A 24,879-nucleotide genomic window follows, 5' to 3' on the forward strand; every position below is an offset into this window, starting at 1 on the left:
CATTCTTGAACAGCTCATTGGAAACAAAGAATTAAACATTTTTGAAGTCTGTGTTCCATGCCATCTTTACTAAAAATTTAATTGCATGTAAAGTAGAATACAGTAAATTCTCATGGATTGTTTCACTCAGTTTTTTTTTTTTTTTTTCTACTTAATTCATGTGGCTGGAGAGATGGCTCTGTAGTCAAGTAAACTCACTGCTGTTGTAGAGGATCTGAATTCTTACCTGGCAGCTCATAGCTGCCTGTAACCCTAGTTCCAGGGGATCTGGTGCCCTCTTCCCACCTCCTTGGGCTCCTGCATTCATGTGGCACATATATACACAACAAAAAGCATACTGTTGCTAGAGCACCTCTTATCTGTGGGCTTCTGTGTTTGCCCCTCCAGAGCTTGCTCACTAGAGGAAGAGGGAGCCACCCATGGAAAATTCAGGGGCTCCATTCTCCCAGGCACACAATATGGGGGTGAGTGTTCAGAGATGAGCTTTGTCTGGCACCCGGAGAGAGCTGGTAGTCTCTGAGAAAGATGGGGCTAGGCTGGACCTAGGAGATACCATTGGGGTTAAGAGATGAAGAAGACACTCTCCAGGTGAAAGGTGGCCCAACCCAAACACAAGGAGCAACAAAGTGGAGGAAGCCAGAGGGAAGAAACAGCCCGGCTTCCAAAGGCAAGGACAAGGACGGATAGATAGAAACCGAGGCCGAGTAGGGAGTGGAACAGCATTGTTGATTGGTTTGTGGAAAAATCAAAGCAGTCCGGGCACTAGAAAGCCTGCAGCATGACCCAGAAACATACAGGTTCCATGGGCAGGGGACAGGGATTTCTCCAGCAGGAGAGAGATGCTGGAGGAAATGAGAAACTTTCACAATGGCTTTGATGACCCCAGGCCCAGCAGCTGCCAAGCCCAGCCTGGCAGCACAAAGCAAACCCCAGGAACAGAAGCAACACTTGCCTCAAAAGATCCTGGTGCGATCCCAGCTCTGGTGGAGCTGGCCTGTGTCAGGGGCTCACAGTACCACACATCAGTGACATTCCAGACACTGTGCCAGCACTTTGCATACATCCTCCCATTCATCTTCACAGTAGCCTCCAAGGCAGAGAACTCTCTCACACAGAGTAGATGAGGACAGATTGGTGCGGGCAGTCTGACAAGGCATGGAAGATAAATCTTAGGCGACATTTAAGCTCGTGTCTGGTTCTACAGTCCCTGCTACAGATGACCCTCTCTGCTGATGTCCAGAGACACTCATCCTTGATTGCTTGTGGTCTCAGTTGCTAATCTGCACATTTATAATATATCTGGTGTGTGTTCTTCCCAAATGCAAACCTATATAATTCCTCTGTGAGGCTCTTTTATTATCATTTTGGATATGGAGACACAGGCTAAACAACCTACGCAAGCCACACAGTAAGAGTAGCAAAAGGCTTAATACCAGGTAGGACCCAACACTTGACCTTGGTCAGCCCACTGCCTCTCTATGGGTATCCATGTGAACAAGGCTCCGTAACTCATTTTTTTTTCCCAGTGCAGAAGTGTACCCACTGAGGAACCCCTGGGGAGTGAATGTAAACTCTGGCTCCACTGATATCCCCTGGGAACTTATATAAGGCCAGAAGTGGCAGGGCAAGATGACCCTGTGACCTTTAGTTCTGTCTGTTCTAGTAGCATCTGATTCCTTCCCTTGGAGGTATCTTTGATCCTAGGGGGAGGTCACTGGAAGCCCTTTAGGGCACTTGGCTGGGGACCTGAGAAGTGTAAGTGTTAGGGAACGTTCGTGAATCAGTGAGACGGCTTATCCAATCGCTTGGGTGTCTGAAGAAATTTCGTATTTTTAATTAAAAAATCCTCATGGAAGGTCAGCAGTGATCACAAACAGGCAGTGGTGAGCAGAGCAGAAAATCTCTGTCCCTTGGGGATGGTCTGAGGGTAGCGCCTATCCTCCTGAACCTTGCAGCTTGATCTCTCTTCCTTCAGTGACCACATGGGAAGACAATGGTAGCAACAAAGTGACATTAGAAATATGGAATGGATAAATAAAGCCCTGGCTGAGACCAGAGCCTGCTAAACCTACATGTGAAAAACAGAGATCAGAGGGTCACACAGACCAAAGAACCAGTAGCCTCTGGAAGGAAGGTGATAGGGTGATGCCAAGTATTTCTCTGGATGTGAGAGGAAGCCAGTATGCCTGCAAGCCCTCCCAGATCACTGTCTCTACCAGTTCACAGCCCATTTCTCTGCAGTGGCCACAGCTTCTATCAATGACAAAGGAGATGGTGGCACATTAAGGGTGGAAGGGATCTCTAAGGTCATGACTTACAGTCTGTCCGCCACACTTTACCAATGAGGAATGAGGTTCCTAAGAGGTGAGGTCACACAGTCTGACAGTTCCTGTGCTTTTCTGTGTGGGGTGTTTATAAAAATCAAGTTGGTCATCAAAGAGAAATGCAGGCTAAGGGGCAGCCACAGCCAAGCTCAGTGAAGTCAACCATGTTCCAGATACTAGTAGTGCACCTTCTACAGACATGACCTCATGCCGTCCTGACCATCCTCTGATGAGATCAGACCAACATAGCCTGTGTGCTCACAGGGAGGGCATCTGAGCTTGCAGAAGTGAAGAGGTAGGACTAGCAGACTCAATCTCAACCACTGTGGCCTCAATGCCGATCTTCATTGCCTTCTAACAAGGAAGGCAAGTACAGGAGAATGTTAAAAATAAGCCAGCATATACCTTGCAGGATATTATTTTACCATTAAAAAAAATCATTGTCAACTCCATGTCAGAATACAGCAAAGGTGTTTAATGAAAATGCCATGCTTAGAGCTTAAAATGTGCAATGAGAAGATGGGTGCAGACAGCTTAAACACTAACAGGTGCGGGATACCATGTGAGATTTTTATTTTTCACCTTTTCCCATTTGAATTTTCTACAGTGTGGTAGAGAGGCCTTTTGTAATGAACAAATGAATGTAATCGTTTCTCTTTTAAGTCCTAGCATTATACTTTTAAATCAATAAGGGAAAGGCTCGAATGAAGAGGTGGTATAGTTTTCTTTCCTCGGCAATAAAATCTGGTTTGCAGCAGGAGGTAGAAGTTGATTCCCCAAACCCACACCTAACCCAAGACTGTTCACTTTTCATCAGATGCCATAAAAAGGGAAATTGAAGGAGTTGGAACTTTGAAGCTACCTCCAATTTTTGGCTTGTATCTTCCAGAGGAGGTAATCTTGCTATGTTTAGCAGGGTAATGAGTAGTCAGTCATTCTTTCCAATCTTATCAGTGACTTCTGGCTACACAGGCTCACTCATGGCACACTGAGTTCGAAGGCTGGAAGGCTCCTCGATGTCCACTCACCTTCCATATGTGCAAACTCAGGGGGAGATAGCTAATATCATTTGCCCAGGAACTCATGAATATTAATATTTAATGTTGAATGTAAACTCTAACCTCTAAATCTCTTGGGTTTTGGTACTCAGGGCAAAGTGCTTCTCCTAGGTAAACTAAACCTTCAGTGTTGAAAAGCCATTACTTTTGTACAGTGAGGATGGGAGTCAGCTTGGAGAAACGGCACTTGCCTAGCATGTAGGAGGTTCTGCATTCCAGCCCAGAACCTCAAAACAACCGAACAAACCCCATAGCGTTAGCAAAGGTAGCTCCCACCTCAAGACTCTGTGTACCAAGTACAACCCACACTAAAGGCCTTACTTATGGGGACCACTTAGCCCTGGGGTAATTGCATGGTAAAAGTGATAGCCTTTAATGTCTATGGTGATGAAAATGATCCCCAGGAAGGTAGAGCCACTTGCCAAAAATAGTATAACTAGTTGGTGGCCAGGCCAGCATTTTAACCTGGACTTCAGAGCTGGTCATATTAAAGTTTTCCTTCTTGGGGAATTTTAGAAGCTTGCCCAAGATGGGAAGCTGAATGTCTACAGTCGTGAAATGTGGCCAAGATCACTCTGCCTTAGCCCAGTAACTTAAAATGGCCACTTCACATGAGCAATAAATTAGTCTCCCTCTCCCTCCCCCATATTCCTCTCCCTCCTCCCTTCTCCTGTCCTCTTTTCTCCTAACTCTTCCCCTTTCCTTCTCTCTCTCTCTCCTTCACACCTAAACTTAAGTATAGGACAGATTCGTACTAGTCTTTGTTTATCTTGCCCTTAACTTACTCAGTATGGTATGTGAGTCCATTTTCTGCTGTTATAATAAAATGCCTGAAGATGTCTAACATATAGTGTAGTTGGACTATTTTGTTGGGACCATCAGCTTCCCAACAATGTCATGAAGACTTATTATTAATTACGAAAACTCAGTCAATAGCGTAGGCTTGTTCCAAACTAGTTCTTATAACTTGAATTACCCCCTTTCTATTCATTTACTTTTTGTCTTGTGGCTTTATTACCTCATCTCCATATTGTTCATCCTGTTTCTTCCTCCTCTGACTGTTGACTCCCCAGCCTGGCTGCTCATGGTGGATGTACTGCCATCTCAGAAAAACAACGATAGCCCTTCTTCTTCCCAGTATCCTCTCTATCCCGAAAATCCTGCCTAGCTATTGGCTAATTAGCTTTTATTAAACCAATCAAAGCACATCTTCACAGTGCACAGAAAGATTACTCCACAATGAAGAAAAGAGATCCATTTATCCCACAGTTCTGGAAGTTCAGTTCTGGAAGTCTCTGGAGATCTTCTCATGGCAGATGGGATGAAAATGATGGGAGCAGGCTTGAGAAGGAGATCACAGATTAAGGCCCAGAACCAGAATACACGCAGGGGCCAGTGATAGTTTCTCCAGGTCCCACCTCTCAAAGATCCCACCTCTTAACAGAACTGTGCTGGGTGCCAACTTCCCAACACATTTCCCCCTGAGGAGCACCCTGCATATGTCTAAGCTGTAACAGGCAAGCCTTACTCTTAAAAAGTTGCTTTTAAGTGCAAACTAGGAAGCTCTGCTTGGAATTAATTTGACAAATACATCTCAGGTTTTAGACCCTTGCAAGATGTGATGTGGCTGGGTTGTGAAGTCTTTTTCCAGTGTAGTGTCTGACCTCAGAAGTGTTAAAACATCCCAGGAGGCTTTTGAGGAGGTGATAAGCAATGTCATTTCTGTTGCACCATGAAGTCGGAGTAAGCATGCCTGTGACTGTGTTTTCCAGAATTCTAAAAATATTTGTATTTTCCACTGTCCATCAAAGTGAGCCACACACTGAACCCTACCACTTTTGTTAAAAGGTCCTTGAGCCTGGAGAAATGACACAGTGCTTAGTGTTCTCACAGAGAAGCTGGAGTCAGTTCTCCACACCCACACAGCTGCTCACAACATCTGAAACTTCAGTTCCCGAGGATCCAGTGCCCTCTTTTGCACTCTGCAGGTAGCAGTCACATAGGTGGTACATATATGTACATGCAAGCAAGCATTCATACATGTAAACTATATATTATGAGAAAAAGAGAGAGGTCCTGGCTGAACTCGTGGTACACCGTCAAAGTCATCCAGTGAGCAAAACCAAGTAAAAGAAGGGTACACACAGAAGGCGGGAGCAACAGGAAGACTAAAAAGTGAGCTTTGGAGCCAGTCCATCTGAATCAGAGCCTTGGACCCACCTGCCTCTGGCTGTGAGACCCTGGGAAGTGCTGCTGCTATTCTCTGGTTTTAAACATTGGAACAATATTCTGGCATCTCCCTTGCAGGTTATTAGATTAGCGATAGCACACACGTGCTGCCAGCTCAGAGCCTGGCATCTTATAATGCTCAATGTGTAGTAACTGCCATGTCTATTTAAGATCACTGGAGGTTTGTATAACATTTGGCCTGTCTCTGTTGGAAATTAAGCTGAGGACTTCCAACAGTAAGAAGTAATTTCTTAAAGCACAATCAGCCACCAGCAGAGCCATGCTTACTGAGTTCCTGCCACGGACACTCCACTGCTTTGGGCTTGAAGGAGCTCCATGCCGCTTGCTTTTTTCAACAGTGATGAAAGAAACAAAAATGGAAATAATAAAAAGAGTACTAAGCATGCGTATTTTTAAGGCACTACGGCAAGGGCTCTGTGGAGAGAGAAATTGAAATCACAACTTGTTTCAGCTAAAAGCAAACTGTAAATGAGCGTGCTAGCTGGCTGTCACACAGAGCTGGCCATCTAAGCAGGGTATAGTGGTTAATGCAGTCCAAGTTGCTAGAACAAAACTCCAAAAGCTCTGAGGCTTAACACATGTTTCCATGGCAGTAACATCAGGTCCAGAAAGCTGGACACACACAGGGTAGGGAAAGAAGTCTCTGCTCCATGGAGTCCTTCAAGTTTCTAGCGACTAAGCCTTTGTCATCTTCAACATGTGACTCCTACTGCTATCTGGATATCAACAACCCATCTGAAAAAGAGGTGATGACAAGAAAGACAGGGTTGAACATGGCACATTTTCTAGAGTTAGGCTTGAAATGTTAAGTCTTATTGTGGTTAACTGCAAAGGACGCTGGGGAATCTCTTTGCTTGCTCAGAAGAAAATAATTGCAAGGCAAGAACTATAGTTGGTTTCTACTACCCAGAGTGCCTGCAGATTTCTAGGCTAGACCCAACATCTATTGTACTTGTCCCCATCCTTAACACTAAACCTAGGCTTATGGTTCCCAAGTTCACAGAGCCACAAATAAGGTTCTCACGGCACAGCGAAGCAACAGCAGAATAAAAGGTAAGGGCAAATTGATAACAAGGGTTTAAAACTGAAAATGTATATGGAGGATAAAAAAGTTTCATCACACATGATCTATAGAACTACATGGGCAGATTCTGCTGTGTTTTGACAGAGATAGGTTTAAGCCAGACCTTCTGTCTGTGCAAAGCAAGGGTGTTTGGTAGATTGTTTTGGTGCTATGATTCCTGGATATTGTGACTTGAGCCCATTTTCCCAAAGTAATACCATTTTTAATGATTGTATCTTGTGGTAGCACTCATATCTTTGCACTTCCAATTCCTAAAACACAACTCCATCAGGACCAAGTACTCTACACCCTTTGCCCACCCATTGTCCTGTGGCCCATTCATGTGGCCTCATTAGTGCTTGGGGTCAAAGGAAGTTCAGGTCCAAGCTTCCAAGGAGTGTCATCTGCAATATCCTTTCTGCAAGAACTCTGCTTTGGGGCTTGGAAGATGGCTCAGTAAGTAGTACTTGCTATATAAACCTGAGGACCTGAGTTCGGATCCTACGTGAAGCACTTGGCCCCTACTTGAGTATCATCCAACCCCCTGCATCACCCTGCGTATGGTACAGTTTAAGCATACTCTGGTCCTTTTCTTCTTTGTAGTATAGTGGGACTACTGATGTCCTCTCTCCTGTCACTCAGGGTGATCCCCTCTTCCTTATCCTCTGCTTCCATTTCTGTACATTGTTTTCAGTTTCTTCACAAACCCCTTCTCCCTACCCCTTAACTGGAAGTGGCCTCGTGTATCTTGTGTCATCCTGAACACCATTGTAAAACAAGCCTACACTCACTTAGACTTCCACTGCCTCCTGCAAAGGGACGGTTCTCTTAGATGTATCGCAAGACTCGTCCCCTCATCGGGGTCTCATCAGCACCTGTCCACCCTTCGCCAGGATGGTCTCTTGCAACCAGTCAAACCCACGTGTCTCCTATTGCAGTAGATCTTTCACTATACCCAGCACGCCCCAATGGCTTCCCACTGCGTGTAGGAAAAGGATTCACAGTTGTTACCACGGTCTTCAAGGCTCTGGCCTCACCTTACCACCTCCACTCCATTCCTCCCCAACTCTACTCAAGCCACCCTGGCTTCCTCACTGCCAGTACAGCGAGTCAGGAATGCTCTTTCCAAGGCTGTGACAGTGTTGGTCCCTCTGCCCTGACATGCTGCTGTCCTAGATCAGATAGCCACACATGCTAGCTCCCTTCCTCACTTGGCTCCAGTTTCTGCTGAAATATCATCTGCTCACAAAAGCTCCTCTGATCAGCCTACCCACACCAGCACCCCGTCACCCTTTGTCCTGGCCCCGCTTTATTCTTCTTCAAAGTCCTCACCACCACCTGCTGTGGATGCTGGTTGCCAGGCTGCCCTTCCTGGAATATGCTTCTACATTTGGCTGACTCCTCCCCAGCACCCAGAACAAAGCTTGGGACACAGGAAGAGTTCACTAAATCATGGAACGACCCCTCTCTCCCCCCTCCTCCTCCCATCTTCAAACTCTTCCTTCTCCAGGAAAGAATACGTGACTCGTGTCTCTTCTCCTTCCCTCCCACTGTCCTTGTTTGGACCTCAGAACTGCAGACGAAGCCCTGACAGCCCTTTCCTAGACCTCTGGCTTCCTCTACTCCAGTCTCCATTGTTCGGTGGACTGCTTCACTCCCAACTCAGTGTCTTCTGCCGCCTCTCCTCTCTTGCACCTTTTTTCTCAGGCTCTTGCTGTTGCTTTAATATACTGGGCTGCCCGCCATTTGTGCCTTTACATACATCCCTCTTACTGGAGAGCCCAGCCACTCTCAACTAATTCCTCTTCCACGATTCTACCTTTTCTCCAATGATGCCCCATCCTCTGACTCCTTCAGGCATATCTTGGGCACCTTATTGATACTGCTCTACTCTAGTCAAACTTCCATTCAATCAGATATCATAGCGGTCTTCTTGTCTGTCTCTAAGCTCTTTGATGGCAGAGTGTGCCCAGCTCATTGGGCCCAACATGCTACCTGCTACATTTGGGCAGCTGATAAATATTTCTTTGATGAATGATCACTTTCCCTACTCTAGGTCGCCCAATTTTCACTTGTTTATTTTGTTTTATAGCAGATTTCAAATTCTTCCAATTTTCAGTTGGAATCGACATCGTTGTGGCTCTGTATACCATTCATCTTAGGGGCCTTTTTCAAATATAGCGTCCCAGGCCCTTAAATGTCTGGATAATTTTTAACAATTTGCCATTTTAAAGAATTGAGATATAATTAACAGATAATATTTCATTCCAAGTATACAATTCAGTAGATTTTTAAATTTTAGTATTTTTATATTTTAGCCAATTACCAATTCTAAAACATTCTTAAGACCCTACAATAAGCCCACATTCATTAGCTATCCTTACCTTTGTCCTCCAACCCTTGCAAACAGCCCAACTACTTTCTCATCTTTATTCATTTGTCTACTCTGAATATTTTCTATCAACAGCATCATACAATACACAGCTTTCGTGCCTGGATTCTAATGTTTAACCCAATGTTTTCAATGGTGATCTTTGTGGTAGCATGTGTCAATACTTTAACTGCTGAATGACTGAATGCTGTATGTATAAGAGAGAGAGAGAGAGAGACAGAGAGAGAGAGAGAGAGAGAGAGAGAGAGAGCACTTTATTGACTTTTCATGGACATTTGGGTTGCCCCAGTTTTTAGCTACTGTGAATATGCTAATAGAGCACTTGTATGCAACTTTTCCCATCTTGTATGGTGGGTGCTCACCGGTACACACTCAAGACAACGGGATTCTAGACCATGTATAACTCTGTTTAACTTTTTAGGGAACTGCCCAAACTGATTTCCACAACAACTGGAAAGTTTTCCACTTCCCAGTGATGCATGAGAGACCTGCCTTCCTAAGTTTTTCCCAACACTTACTATACTCATCGTTTTTTCTTAGTTATCTTTCTGTGCCAGGTTGGTATTTCCCTGGTGATTTGTGTGACTCTTAACTAAGCTGTCAGTTGGATTCCTATGAGATATTCCAACAGCTAGAAAACCTTTTACTCTGGATATGTCTGTGAGGGTGTTTCTGGAAGAGGTTGATGACATTCCGATCAGTATACCATCTTAGGAAGACCCACCTCTGGTGGAGGGGGCACCATCCAGTTAGTTGGGGGCCAGATAAAACAACTGGGAGTAGGAAAGGTGAAGCCACTTTGTCTTCTGGAGTTGGGACCTCCATCTTCTCCCATACTTGCCCAGTACTCCATATTTTCCAGCCTTTGGATTCTGGTACTGGTAATCCCACTCCCCTTCATGGGTTCTCAGTACTGGGAACCCCCACTCCCTTTCATGGCTTCTCAGGCCTTTGGACTTTGACTAAGCTATGTCACTGTCTTCCCTGATGCTCCAGCTCACAGATGGTATATCATGGGACTTCTCAAGCTCCACAATCACCTAAGCCACTTCCCATAACAAATATCCTCTCATCTGCATGTCTGTCTGTCTGGCCTGTCTATCCTACTGGCTGTGCTTTCCTGAAAGCATAACAAGTTACATTGAGCATCTTCATGTCATTATTGATCATTTATAGACCGTCTTTAGAGGAAAGTCTGTTTAAATTCTTTTCTCCTTTCTTTTTCAAGTTGTTGACTCGTAAGAGCTCTTTACATATTCTAAATGTGGCTTACCGGAAACAATATTTGCAAAAACCTTCTCCTAGTTTGTTAGTAGTTTTTTACTCTCTTGACTTTTTCTTTTGGTGTTCAATAGTTTTTTGGTTTGTTTGCTTGTTAGGTTTTTGCTTTTTGTTTGTTATTTTTATTTTGACCAGACCCAATTGTCTATTTTGCTTATTGAACATTTTATGTCTTATTTAAAAGCCATTGTGGATACCAGAGTCACAACGGTATGTACTTATTTTATTGTGAGCTTTATAGTTTAGTTACTATATTTAGTCACTTGACCCATTTTGAATTTGGCTTTATATTCAGTGTGAGGTATACACATCCTTTGCATTGTAATGACCATTTGTCTCGCCGCTATCCCACTGAATGGTCTTGTCTCTGTAAGAAAAGAACTGACTATAAACATAAAAGGCTATTTCTGCCTCTCCACTTCTAGTCCATAAATTTGTATGTGCATTCTTATGCCAGTATGATACCAGCAACTGAAACTCACACCTGGAAAAGCCTTGGTCTGAACTATAACTATTGTAAATAAAGACTAATCCAGAACAGTGGTTCCAACAACACTCAAAATCACAATTACCACATGGTATTGAACAAAAAAGTTCTGAGACCAGCAAGAGGGCTCAGCAGGTAGAGGGACTTTCAGCCAAGTCTAATGACCCCATAGTTCAATTCCTGGAACTCACATATTGGAAAAAAAGAACCAACACCTGCAAGTTGTTCTCTGATCTCCAAATATATGCCGCCCCGTCCGATAAACAAATAGATATAACTTGAACTATTGTTTCAAAAATCCTGACCTGAAGTTTTCAAAGGTCCTCTCCTCCACTTTAGCTTCAATTCTGTAAGGCAGTCCTAAGGCTCAGAAAACGGTAGCCACTCATGATTATCCCAGATGGGAACTGATAGCCAAGGATTCACTTGTTCTCTGAACATAATCAGTCTATCATGTTGAGAGAGGACAAAATAAAACAGAAAATTTGGCAGCAAAATATCTTAACTGAGCATGCTCTGTGTATCTGATGACCACAAGGAACATATCTATGAAATAGCCGAAGACAGTTCTGTAAAAAACAATGGAAAAAGAACTTGTGTCTCTGCAGCATCTAGACTATGAAGGGGCTAACACACATGTTCATATTTATGGAGATATGGGGTCTGACCCAAGGTCAAGCACAGTGACCTCCTCCAAGTTTCCATGGACACGTTCTCTGTGCCTGTCTCCCTAGTGGCCTCTGGGTCTTTCTCTTTTCTCCTTGGATCTCCAAAAGCTCACTACAGTGCCTCACTTATTACAGGTGTTCAACAAAATGCTAAATGCAATGAAACATTTTCTATGTTTAGTCAAACGCATAGGTCAAATAGGCCTTATGTAATAACAACCAAGAGGGAATTAAGCGAGGGATTTAAAAGATCATGAAAAAGCAAGTAATTATTTTTGAACCATGGAGATCATCCTGTCCCCATCCACCTGACTGCCAATTGCATTTGTTAGGGTCCCAGCAGGAAGCAGATGGTTCACCAGCATTGAATGAAGAAACTATTTACACAGGAATGGGCAGAATTCAGAGGCCATGAAATGAAGCCCCTGGGGACTGGAGATGTGAGGTGTTCTAACTATACCCAAGCCTGATGGCAAAAGGGACAAAAGCAAGGTGGTTGGAACTTGGAGTTAGGAAATTGGAGAGAGCTTGTAACCATGGCCACAGAATGGGCCATAGGAGACAAAGAGTTTTTCTGAAAGGAGCACATATATCAAGATGAGCAGGAAAATACCAGCAAGTTCAAAAGTAACCTGTGTGGGAAAGATTACGAGACAAAATACAGTTAAAGCATGTTTGTCTCTGGGTTGTCATGATTTTTGTTTGAAATGTGTTTCCATTGATTCAGCCATAAAAAATGCTTATTTAGCCTTTATATTCTTGTCACTGAGCATAGATAAAAGGAGGGATAAAACACACTTACTGCATTTAAGAAGGTAATGGTGGAGAGATAGTCCAATGTGGGTGTGATAATCAATCACTATTATCAGCTTGATTAGATGGAGATCTGCCTAGGAGATCAGCGAGACACTCTGGAAGTGTCTTTGTGGACATTTCCATGGATGACTAGAACAGTCCTCTGTTCTAAGCAATAAATTCAAAACTTGAGGATACAATGAGGTGGTGGAGTTGTAGAAGGTGGACCCAGTTGGAGGAAGTTGGGAAATGCACCAGAGGGTACTTTCCATCTTTTATACCTCAGAAATAATGAAATCAGGAAACAGGGACAATGCCGGTTGTGGTGGCGCAAGCTGGTAGGATTTGCTGAAGGAGATAGGGACAAAACTTCTGAAATGAGGAGTCCAAATAAATCACCTCTCTATCAAGGTGTTTTTCTTAGGTATCTTGTCACTGTGATGAAAAACACAGGAAGGGGGCACAGGGGGTGGTACACCTAGGCAAGATGGTTCCAAGGACTTTGGAGCTGATTTGTGATTTGGGAAAGTCTGAGGTATAAACTAGAGGAATCCTAGAATTCCTGCAGCACAGTTTACCTAGCCACTCTACTGGAGACTGGTAAATCCAGAATGCTGTCTGGAACAAGGGCACCAAAGCCAAGCACATCAGGTTTCAGATGGAAATGGGGAAATTGGAGAAGACCTTGTCTATATCTTTTTTGTGCTTTAAGACTGTGTGAGGCGGTTTAAATGTGACAGATTAATCAACCTGGAGGGAGAAATGGCAAGGCAATTTAGCATTCAGACAGTGGCATTGTTCTTGCTACTTAATTTTAGCCAGGTTTACAGTGAGAATTAGGAGCAAACACCAGAGCAGAAAGACTTGGATAAACACTCAATCTGATTGAAAAGGAGTCAGATGAAAGTTAGAGCTTCATTGAAAGTTTCAGAAACCCAGAGATGTCAGAACCATGAACTGTATCCTAAGTAATGCCTTGACAGTGAGCAGGATGCAGGCAGGATGTAGGATGTCTTAGAGGTCGCGAAGGTTGCAGCAAGCAGGCCAGAGGCAGAGGTGCCAAACCCTGTGCAGCTCACATCATACCACAGCATGCTCCAGAAGCCAAACATGGACTTTATTTTTGTCTTTCTGGGCTATGGTCTTGCTTTGGTCTGTTCCTCTATTCTGTGCCTTTTGGAAAATACATTTAATCCATCTTCAAGAGTCTCCAAAGTCATAACAGCTCCAGTATCACAAGTCTAAAGCCAAAGTCCACTTTTGTGGCCAAAGGCAAACTCTTAGCTATGATCCCTTGTAAAAACTTTAAAAGCAAATTATGTACTTTCAAGACATAATGGTACAAGTGAACATTGTATTCCAAATGGCACAGAGCAGAGGAACAGTCTGGGTAGATTAACAAGAGAAATGGTTGTCTCCATTGGCGGCTGGAACCTCACTGTCAAGATCTCAGCAGTGATGATTTTTTATGAGGACTGGGAAGCAAGGGAGTGACCCAGACATGCTCTAACTTCTGGTGGTAGTTGGCAATCTTTGATGTTCCTAGTTTGTAGAGCATCACCTGACCTCTACCTTATTTTATATGTGATTTTCCCTTTGTGGGGTTTTGTATGCAAAATTTACCCATTTTATAGGAACATCACATTGGGTTAGGAACCCACCTTACTCTAGTATGGCCTTCTATTAGTGAATTACATCTATAATGATCCTATTTCAAAATAAATCCTTACCCAGGGGTTCCGTGATTAGGAATCAAACAGTTCAACTTTAGGTACAAAGTTCTATCCATAATGGTGGAGCTAGGAACATTCACGAAAGTGAAGAAGACATCATAAGATAAAGAAGAGTGAGCCCTGTGAAGAGATAAGTAGGCAAAGGAGAAAGGGGATACTACCTTCCCCCAAGCCTGAGAGAAATGGAGACAACATGGGCCAACAGACGCCGCAGGACCAGGAAGTTCACAGTGCTTAGCATCTACATCAGGAAATACATAGGAAGGCACTAAGAATCATGAAGGAGAGACATTTGAGAAGACATGGTAGTGATTGAGTGGCCAAGAAGCTGGGATAACAACCTGCCTAATCTGGTAGGGAAGGCATGGTGCCCTTCATCAGGGTAGAGATGGTGGGGAGGAGCAATGTCACAGAGAAAGGACAAATGCCCCCTTGCCAATTTGGAAATGCCTAGTGGCACCCATGGGAGAGCTAGCAACAACCAGCTGAGCAAGAGGGAACTGGGAGCTATTTGCATATCTCAGGAGAGAGGAGATGCTGTAAGGAGCATGTGTGATGGAGCAAGACAAGCAATGAGTCAGAACAACATCATGGGGAACAGCAGCATGCCTATTGCAGGTAGGGGAGGAAGGGACCATTTCAGACCAACTGTGGGGAACAGAGAACACAGCACAGGACATTTAAGGGATCAGGAAGCTTCAAAGAAGGTATATCACATTCCTTTCTTGTTGCTGTGACCAAATCACTGACAAAAAAAGCAGTGTAAATGAGGAAAGCTTTACTTTGGCTCACAGTTTAAGGGTGTAGTCCAGCATGGTGTTGGAGGCGTGGTTGACAATCATCTTGTTCACATCTCAGGAGAACAGAGCAGAAAGGGAAAAGGCCCAGGAACAAATCTCAAGTCCTGAGCCTCAGTGACCCACTACTTTCAGTTAGATCCTTCCTACATGCTCTGCTAATTCCTCACCAAGAGCTGGGAACTAAAATACTCAAATACATAAGCCTGTGATGGTGGTGGTGGTGTGTGTGTGTGTGGGGGGGGGAGTAACGGGGCAGGAATGGGACACTTTTTTCATGCAAACACAAGCATTCCACCCCAGCCACCATAAGTACATGGCCTTCTCATGATGCAAAAATGCATCTGGTCCAACTTCAAACACTATTATAGTCTTATATATAGTTTCAAGACCGTCCAAAAGTCCAAAGTCAGGAATCTCTTCTGAGACTCGGGAGATCTCTTATTCTTTAAGACTGAAACCTAGCCAAGAATAACACCAAACCTTGAAGCATCCCATCAAGCAGCTTGGGCTCTTGACAGTATCCTCTAGGCTTCTATAGGCTTGGGTAGCCCTGTACCTCCAGCTCTGTTGCCTGAGGCACATACACAGTCCTGTTTCACTCTTGCAGCTGTCCTTGGTGAATGCACCTCCAGTATCCAAAGGTTACTAATGCAATTTAGACTTCCCCTTCACATCTTCGTGTACAGCCATCCCTGGAGCTCCTTGCAAGGGGCTCCAATCCTGCTAGACATTGCCTAGCTTGTAAAGCTTTCTAGACCCTTGGTACAGGTCTTCATGAACCCCTCCTGCTCATATTTGAACGTCTTCAAAAGTAGCACCATAGGAATGGTGCCAAGTTTGTCTGGTAGCTTGAGATGTAGCCTGGTCCCCTTGACAATCTATGTGACTTCATGGCTGAACCTGGGAAAACATTTTCCATGGTAAAAGCCTAAGAAAACAATTCCCTTTGCAACATGGCACTCTTGGCTCTTCTTTCAAATGACTTACTATTGCTATCCTCTGGAACATTCAGTCTTCATGAGTGTGTGATGGTGGTGGGGGGTGATGCGCTAGGGCAAAATTCAATGTTTCTTCTGAGAGGCCTTGGTTAGAGAGGCTTCTACCTGCAGTCGGTGTTAATGCAGACCCATAAGTAGCCAAAGTGCAGAGAATAAGTGGCTTGTAAGTGCTCAGCCTCAAACAGAACTTCCATCTCACCCATTTCAAGGCTCAAAGAACATTGTGGATGAAGAGAGGGAAAGGATGTGAGATCTGAAGTCTGGAAAGGAGGGCTTGAAGTGCTATCTTTTAGCTAGGACATGGCTGTTACACACCTATGAACTCATGTTAGCAGTGACTACCAGCACAAGACCAGGCCTACCAAAATTCCCTGATGGGTCAGGGATGATCTCATGAGGCCTTACCCCTCCATGAGAAGTTATAGGCAGTGGCTATGGAAGGAGAGAGAATAATTTTCCTCAGTGGTGTCACCACTGGTAAACAGTCCATGCTCCAGTAAATAAACCCCAGCCATGCTCATGTAAGCAACCCCATTAAACAGAAAATCACAAGTAAAAGACAAGAAAATAGAACAGGGTCTCTCTAGGAAAAGAGGTTTAGGTGGGAAAGGGAGGAGTTAAGAGAATAGTGGGGATATGACCAAGTACTATATGTACATTCATGGATTATAAAGGAATAAATATCTTTAAAGGCACATGACCTGTTTACCAACTGTAGATCCTTTGTCTTTATCTATCCCTTCCTCAAAGTTTGGAGCTCACCTCCTCACCAAACTGCACATGTTCATATCTTTATGCTCCGTTTTTTTCTTTCACTATAAATCTAGGCAACTGCAGTAAATAGCAACCATACTGCAGTCCAAGTGTCGGCTGCTTTTAAAATCCCTCTGCCAAGCACTTTATTCCATTACTTTTGAATTCATCCTCACCTGGATTGTCAGGAAATAGACAGAAAACAGCCAGATTCTTTGTTAAAATACAGAAGGACCTCTAGTCCAGTTCCTGATAGAATCCTTATTCTCCTCTGAAAGCTCACGAGACTGACCTTTACTGTGTACATTTCTATTAGCATTCTGGTCTTCCAGCTCCCACAAGAGTGGCCTGGTAAGCAGATCTTATAGCTAGCTTCTATCCCACCTAGTTCTAAACTCTTCCACATTCCTCCTCTACATATTGAGTTCCAGCCTGGTTTACAGAGTAAGTTCCAGTCCAGCTAGGACAATGATACCTACCTCAACATAAACAAACAAAATAGCAGGTAGAGGGATGGCCACCTAAATGTGTCAGTTGGCATCAAGGGGTAAAAGATCACATTTCTTTCTCTTTTTTATTGTTTATTATTTTTTCTTATTTTACATATTGATCCCAATTCCCTCTCCCTCCCTCCCCTCCTTCCTTCCCATGTCCCCCAACCCCCTCCCATTTCTGAGACAAAGTGAGGATGGATGTGGACAAGAAGATGTTTATAGAAGGAGAAAGCTGAGAGAATTAGACCTGATGGCCTTGAGGTTAGACCCAAGCACAGGTTAGTGGGAGAGAAAGAAATGTCAGTCCGAGCCTTAGGACAGTATTGGAGATTGGCTCTCTACAAGCAGATCAACAAGAAACAGACCGTACAGAAGACCCAGGTGTGGTAAGAGGCCATGAACTTGAGGCAACCTGGATTACACAAAGAAGAACCCACCCTCGGTTACATAGAAATGACCAAAGTAATTCTAATACATATGTACCAAGTTGGCCTCTGCTTATTCAACAGCAGTTCTCAACTTGTGAGTCGTGACCCCTTTGGTTGTCAAAACACCCGGTCATAGGGGATCATCTAAGACCATGGGAAGCACAGATATTTACATTTATGATTCATATATCAAAATTACAGTTATAAAGTAGCAACAGAAAAATAGATTCATGGTTGGGAGTCACCACAGCCTGAGGAACCATGTTAAAGGTCATAGCCTCGGGGTTGAGAGCCCCTGACTTAGTGAGTGTTAGGGAAGCTGAAAGGTCTGATGTAACCTACTGAACCACTACTTCAGGAAAGAGAGTGAGTGAAGGAAGAGAAACCTGGGCCAACTGAGAGGGGCCTGGAGCTATGAAGACCCAAGGCAACCGACAGGAAACCCAATGTGACCAGGACGGGCCTACTTGCTCTGCTTTCAGTGTTACTGAGAGTGGGTTCCAAGTGAACCCCAAACTTGAAGACAGCCATGTTACTTTGCAAACTACTTGAAGAAAAAGGCAAAGTTGCCTTAAAGGGGTTTGTGGATCATACATTTTGCTCACTATTATCTATGGGGATGGCTGCTGTTGTGAGAATAGAGGAGAGGTCCTCACATTTCTCTTACCTTTATCAGAACCCAGTGATCACTGTGGGGCCTTTGTTAAGACAGACCCTCCTGGTTAGCAGCCTGTTTCCATGAATAACGAAGCCTGATTTGCAGGCAGAGGCTGTGGACAGAAAGCTGCAGACAGAGGGTCCCCAAGAGTTCCAGCTGTATTTCCTGAGCTGGCTGAGTGGCCAATCAATGGTAAGGAAAGCCTCAGTTGTTCAGATGCATCGTCCCATGCTGAGTGCCCAGAGACCAGAGTTCTGATATGCAAAGTGAGCCTGAGACTCCTGTCAAATCAACAAACAGGATGTTGGCTGCGCAGCAAACAGGCCTGCAAGCTGTTGGCAGCCGAATATTGGGCTGCCAGAGCCAGGTCCAGGCACAGTATGGGCACTACCCCAAGAGCTCAGTGGCAATCTGTATTCCACTGCATATTCTCAGCCATGCTGCTGACCCTCCAGCCAGGCCGGCAAGCGAGGCTCATGCCCAGGATGCAGACATGCTGTTGTGGCACTACACACAGGTCCCTTTGTTCAGAAATACCTCATGCATGAGAGGAGGCCGCACGCCTTGGTTTTTCTTTCTAGGCCTGGAAAGAAAGTCATCCTGGTGGGGGTGTCTAGTAACCAGCATCAGGGGTGGGCTCAAAGGGTCTACTTACCAGTATGGGGGTAGGCTCAGAGGGTCTTGCTGAGAGCTACTTGGCTGCCACACATCTTAAAATGGAACTTGAAAGGGCTTGGCAGGAAGTGTGGTAAAACCTCACTTGGGTGTCTTAAAGGCCTGTGTGGGGCTGGCCAGGATCCTTGGCAGCCCTACTTATTAGATGGATTGGGAAAGCGCCACAGCAAAGGCGCTGTTGGTCGCGATGTTGGTCCTGGGGCTTTGGTGCAACCCTTTCAGTAACAAAGGGCCTCTTGCTCTAGGTAGAGAAAGAACTAAAGAGCAGGGCAGATTCAATGTGAAGCCCAGGACCCATTGAGTAATTGTCATTTTCGTCTTTCATAGCTGTGCCGCGGACCCTGAAGTGGCCTCCCATCAGCTGAAGAACACTCATGTCCAATTCAGGGCCTTCTCTCAGATTCTAACTGTACCATCTGAAAATTGAGACATTGTGTGTGTGAGGTGGTCCATGGGAAGATGGGTCCTCAGACTGTTATCTTCCAGGCCTTCACAGCACAGACCAATGGGCTCCATTCCAGCCATAGAAGAGAATTAGTTTGGTGTCCCCTCCCCAAGAAATGAACTCCTTGTTGAGTGTTGGAAAGAGTGGGGTAGAATGTTACTGGGTGCCCTGAAAGTTTGCTCCATGACCAAACAAGCATCACTGTTTGGTGCTTTGCATCGAGGGTGTCCCTGTGTGGAAGGTCTCTGGGAACCTTTATTACTGAACAGAAAGAAATTAGAGCACTTGCCAGAGGTGGCAAGCCCAAAGGCTGGTTGGAGGTGGCTGAGGGCTCTTTCACCAATATGTGGGCCATTGCTTTCTCCTCCATTGTGAGATGTCTCCCAGAAAAAATGAGTCCTGAAATGACCCAGGTATGATCCCTTTCACATCACTCTTCACCTAGCGAAACACACAGCAGGATTGGCTGTTTGCACCACGAGTCTGAGTGTAGTATGTAAATACTTATGTACATAGGCACACCCACTCCAGTGTGGCAAAAGCCAGAGGAAGACAGATGGTGTCTTTCTCTCTCATTTTCTGCCTTAGTCCCTTGAAGCAAGGTCTCTTGGTGAGCATGGAGTTAGACTAGCAGCCAGCAAGTTCCAGTATCCTTTTGGTCTCCACCCCAATAATGCTTGAGTTACAAGAACCCATGTGTCCACAACAGAAACAACTTCCTCCTCCTCCTCCTCCTTCTTTTTCTTCTTCAACTTGCTTACTGGGGATTTGAACTCAGGTCCTCATGCTTGAACAGCAAGAATCTTTCTTGATGAGCCATCTCTCCAGCTCTCACCAAAGCTGGTTACTAATGCACAAGTATGCATTTGCTACTGGGACTGGGAGGAAACATTTGCGTTTAGATTCCATCTGCTGCTTTTCTTGAATGGATTCCTGATCTAGCATTCTGTGCACACTGCTGCTCCCAGGCCTCTGCAGGAACCCCAGGAGGAGGCAACTGAAGCTGAATTAGGCCTGCACCAAGAATACTTCTTCCTCTCCCTGCCCGTATCCTATCAGCTGGGCTCCATTCCCATCAAATCCCCAAAATTGGGGTTTCAGTCGAGGGTGCAGGCACACTACAAATATGGTGTCTCTATTTGTCCTGGTTTCTTGCACATCTTTTTAAGGTTCTAGCCAACCTCTCTTGAACTCACCTGTTTGTTTTTTTTTTTTTTTTACAGATATTCCCTCTCCTTGCCTCCCACCTTATAGCCATCTGGTACTCAGTGGGCTACTAGGGAAGCAAAATGGCTAGGGCTATCTCTGTGAGTGCACTGGAGCATGCTCTGTTATGATCTGGAAAGTCTTACGCCTGAGAAGTTTAATTCTCTGCTGTGATCATATGATCTTTATTTCATTGTCCTTAATCTTTTAATACACGTCCATTTTGATTCTTAAAATAAGAGACTTGATCTCCATTTTACAAATAAGGAAAGTGAGACAGGATTCAAGGTGCTAAGGTGAACAGAGTCTTTGCACACAGGATATCTAACAGAAGCTCTGGTCCTTCTCATTCCAGAGCTCTTCCCTCACCCTTCTGGCCAGCAGCCACTCCCCACCCCTGCCCTCAAGTGGGGACCTAGTTCCAAAGCTAGGACAGATCCTCCTCTGCCTTCTTTGCCCTCCACTGCAAATCTCATTGTTTTTCCATTCTAAGCCATAAGAAAGAAGTAGAAACAGCAACAAGAATGTTCTGTTGGCTTATAAGGAACCCACCTGCTGGCCACTGCCTGGAAGTCCCTTAAAGAGGCACAATCCCTTCATTCTGCAGGTATAAATTAAAAGCCCAAGATGCAAATGCCTGGAAGCCTCATCGTGTCAATATGAATGAGTTCTACTCAAGTTCAAATGATACTAGAATATTCCATCCCACTTGTTCTGAGAAAGCAGAAATAAAACTGCCAGTACTGTATAGACTTTATGTTCCACAACAGTGTTACCAAAAATCTCAATTCAAATTATATATATTTGAGCATCTACTAGGTTCCCAGCAAGTGTGTCCAGTTCAAGGGATGAATTAGTTACCAAAACAGACGCAGTGTTTTTCCTTTGGGGGCTGAGACTGGTTGAATACTGTAGCTTTGGATTTTGAATGGTGCAAAGGCCCAAGAGTTAAGGCTTAGACTCCAGCATGTAGCACTTGTAGTCGGTAGCCCTTTAAGAGTTGGGCCTCCCTCCTGGATGGGGGGGAGATGGAAGGGGAGGGTGGTCTGGGGTGCTTGTGGGGGGAGGGGGAAGAGAGGGAAAGAGGGAGGGAGGGAAGGGAGAAGGGAGGGAGAGGTAACTGGGATAGATATGTAAAATAAAAAAAGAAAAAAAGAGTTGGGGCCTCAATGAGAATAAGCTACATCACTGAGAGCACACTCTTCAAGAGGATATTGGTACCCCAGCCCTTTCTTTTATCTTTTGTTGCTTGGCAACCATGAGATAAACAGCCCTCTTCTGCCAAATACTCCTATCCTGCCACAGGCCTAAAGTAATAGAGTCAAGCAATCACGAACTGAGAGCTTTGAAATTGTGAGTGAGAACAGACTGTTCCTCCCTCGGGGATTTTTTGTAACAGTGATGAAGAGTCAAATCGGAGGAATCTTTAAAAGTACACTAGCAAATGGCACATGTTTATAGAATACTATGGACCTTCCTACATGTGACTGTTCATCTTCACTGTCAGCTTGACTAGATTCAGAGTCGCCTAGGAGACACACATATCCGTGAGGGTGTTTCCTGAAAGGGTTAACTGAAGAGAGAAGAGCCACTCTGTGGGCAGCACCAGTGTGTGGACAGGGGTCATGAACTGAATGGAAAAGAAAAGGTGAGCAGACACAGCAACTGCGTTTGTCTCTACTTCCTGACCAAGGGCATACTTCGGCCTGCTGCTTCATGCTCTTGCTATGCTTTCCTGACCCTCCAGCTGTGAGCCCAAACAAACCCTTCCTTCCTTCCTTCCTTCCTTTCTTCCTTCCTTCCTTCCTTTCTTCCTCAAGTTGCCTTGTTTGTCAGGTATTTTGCCTGACAAACTATCATTTCTTCATCCACCACAAAGGCCACATCTTGCATCCCCATAATAAGGGAAAAGCACAACACACAAAGCTCTCACCACACCAGGGCCTTCAGAAACAAAGCCTCAAAGATATAGAGAAAACTGACTTTTCATGCTGATGAAAGAAATGGCTAGTTTGAAGAAAAAATTCAGCAAAAAGAGAGTGGCCAATGCTGGCAGACTGTGGAAGATTCAGCAGGGCTTGTCTGGACTCCTACCTGTGGTTCAGTAGTCCTCCCACAGGTGTGGGGCAGACTCTGTTAACCTGCAGATCTTCGAGGTAGAAGGGAACTGCTCAGAGCATGACCTTTGAAGGTTGTTGGGGGACAGGCAGCAAGAGGGAGCTTCTTTCACGGGCATCTGATCCCCTCTAGTTCCAAGTGCTCAGGTTGCCATACTTCATGATGACATTCTAGAGCCCCAGTTCCAGGAAGAGAGAATCGCATGTTCAAAGGGCCAGGAATAGTTGTGACCATGAGAAAGGCCTGGAGATCCCAAAAGGAGTGACCATGAGGAAGACAGCAGCTGTAGGTGGGTAAGGTGGGCGGGGCATACTGAGGATGGCCCAGGAAACCTATAGAGGTCTTAAACCAGACATTAAAAGGCAAGATGAAGAAATTAAGGACTTTACAGCAAGAAACCTAACATTAGTGCTATTTTAAAAAATGTAATCCTAGCACTCAAGAGGTAGAAGCAGGCATAGCTCTATTGAAGTTTAGTAAGGATTAGGTGAAACAAATAGGCCGAATAGGTGCTTATTCAGGGAGAAATAACTTACAACACAGACAGATGAACACCAGCAAGTTCTTGGTCCCAAGGATTCCTCTGGATGTTCTCCTGTCCCTGTGCTGCAAGCAAGAGAGCTCTCAGAGTCCCTCCTCAGACTTAGTTCCCACATGACGAGTGCCCTTGTCTCCACCCCCCAATGGGCATGGTCTGTGCAGCAGATACAGACAAAGTGAATCTCTCACTACAATTCTCCTTTTAGTCTAAAGAAAAGATTTAGGCTTGATACAAAACAGTGAATAACAAGTGTGCTCTAAGAAAAGGAAAATCGAGAACAAACAAACTTAAGACCTAACTATCTAGTCCTAGGGTGAAGTCGAAATGGGGTTTACAATAGAGTTGTCCTAAGCTGGAAAGCTTAAGTCTAGTACCTAATATATCTAACTAGGAAGAGAAAATAATTGTGATGATTTAAAACTCTCTTTGAGTTCAATCCAGCCTGGTCTACAGCATGAGTTCCAGAACAGTCAGGGCTTACACAGAGAAATGCTGTCTCAGAAAAAAACAAAACAAAACAAAACAAAAAACAAAAAGAAAAGAAAAAAACGAGTTAAGTAGTGCTACAGCTCAGTTGGCAGCGTGCTTGCCCAGCATGCACAAAGACCTGGGTTCCATCGCTAGCACTGCAAATGTGCCACCAGGCCTGTCATCTCATCCCTCAGATGGCAGAGGCAGCATGGTCTCCTGGTCCTCCTCTGCTACACAGGGAGTTTGAGGCCAGCTTGGGCTATGTTAGAGACCATCTCAAAACAACAACAACAAAAAAATGAATTCTTCTGTAAGGCGAGGAGCAGTGGGGACAATAATAAATTCCTGTAGTTTCTCCGGGATGCAGCTGTGGGTGCTGAAGAAGCAGAGGATGAGGGTGGAAGAGTCTGGAGATGCTGTGGTCCCATGGAACGAAACTGATGAGATCTGCTGATGGAGGTGGGGATGAGGGACAGGGGAATTCAAGCATGACTTTTGGCTCCTCTCATTTACTTGAATAACGAGGAGAAGGATGGTGCTAGAGTTCAAGAAGGGACACCAGAGGAGGGACAGACTCTGGAGGAAAAAATTTAGGAGTATGCTGAGGTTCAAGTCTGTATAAATACGGAGACAATAGCCATTTCCCCCCTCAATGGATAAAATTGCTTTTCCTGACCTAGCAGCTGGGCCATGTCAACATCCAGCCCACCCTGGCTCAGTCTTTCCTAAGCCCACAAAATGCAGTGCTTAGAGAGACTGAGCAGACACAAATGTTCCACTGGCACCTAATGGTCCTCCCTGTGTGTTCTTCATTTCCTGACAGGAGCATCAGGGGAGAAATCAGTTGCTGCCATCTGCGCACGGAGGATGTTCTTGCTCCTCGCTGCAGTGCAGAGTCTTGCTCCCCTTGCAGCGTTGCAGCCACAGGTGGGAACTGAGAGCCCTGAGATGGAAAGATAAGCAGACACCCACCTCAGGCACCAGCCAAGCTGTGGCTCTGCTTGTCAGCCTGGCTAATGGGATGATTGGCTGCTATTGACACAGCTTCATCTCTGAAAAGGCAAATAAAGCCTAGCCACAGTGCAAGAGGCAATCGCAAGAGAAAGACCCATTTCAAGATTCCCGTGAGCTCTCCACAGTTTTTTTTTTCTAAATCCGTTCAATGATTATATTGTTTTTTAAAAAGAAAGAGAGCAAAACAAGGTCTTCACGGTAGCTATATTGTGCCTGCTATTTTATTC

This window comes from Phodopus roborovskii, unplaced genomic scaffold (assembly GCF_943737965.1).
Source record: "Phodopus roborovskii unplaced genomic scaffold, PHOROB, whole genome shotgun sequence".
NCBI classification, from domain to species: domain Eukaryota; kingdom Metazoa; phylum Chordata; class Mammalia; order Rodentia; family Cricetidae; genus Phodopus; species Phodopus roborovskii.